Source organism: Schistocerca cancellata, chromosome 8 (assembly GCF_023864275.1).
Source record: "Schistocerca cancellata isolate TAMUIC-IGC-003103 chromosome 8, iqSchCanc2.1, whole genome shotgun sequence".
NCBI lineage: Eukaryota > Metazoa > Arthropoda > Insecta > Orthoptera > Acrididae > Schistocerca > Schistocerca cancellata.
Genome location: NC_064633.1, coordinates 236601080 through 236601934, shown reverse-complemented (window position 1 = coordinate 236601934; position 855 = coordinate 236601080). Strand labels below are relative to the sequence as shown.

The 855-nt window shown below is 41.1% G+C and overlaps 1 pseudogene; it reads left to right on the top strand.

Annotated features, from left to right (window-relative positions):
- Positions 1-424: 424 nt before the first annotated feature.
- On the top strand, positions 425-542 carry LOC126096080 (5S ribosomal RNA; annotated as a pseudogene).
- The last annotated feature ends 313 nt before the right edge of the window (positions 543-855 follow it).

The following is an 855-nucleotide window of genomic DNA, read 5'->3' as shown; positions in this document are numbered from 1 at the left end:
TGCCGGAAGTCTTCGGCCGCCAATGCTGATTATTTATCAAAATTTAGGCAGTGGCGTAGTATCGAACCCGGAACCGAAGACGTTTTGATTATGAATCAAAAACGCTACCCCTAGACCACGGGTAGATTTTAACTTAAAACTTGGTTACCATCTGAGCTTTTTATATTCATTCAAGTGGTTCTCTTTTCTCCAAAGGTTTCTTTAATTTTCCTGTAGACAGTATCTATCTTACCCCTAGTCATATGCACCTCTACATCCTTACGTTTGTCTTCTAGCCATTCCTGCTTAGCCATTTTGCACTTCCTGTTGATTTCATTTCTGAGACGTTTGTTTTCCTTTTTTCTGCTTCATGTACTGCATCTTTGTATTTTCTCCGTTCATCAATAAAATGCAATATCTTTTCTGTTACCCAAGAATTTCTATTGGCAACGGCCTTGCCGCAGTGGTTACACCGGTTCCCGTGAGATAACCGAAGTTAAGCGCTGTCGGGCGTGGTCGGCACTTGGATGGGTGACCATCCAAGCCGCCATGCGCTGTTGCCATTTTCGGGGTGCACTGAATTGTATGATGATATAAAAGAAATTATTCAGATAGTGAAGGGAGACGAAAATTAAATATGCATGGGTGACTGGAACTCGACGGCTGGAATTGAAGAGAAGGAAACGTAGTAGGTTAATTTGGAATGAGAGTAAAAAATGAAAGAGGGAGCTGTCTGGTCGAATTTTGCACAGAGCATAACTTAATCATAGCTAACACTTGGTTCAAGAATCATGGAAGAAGGTTGTACACATGGAAGAAGCCAAGAGATACTAGAAGGTTTCAGATAGATTATGTAATGGTAAGACAGAGATTTAG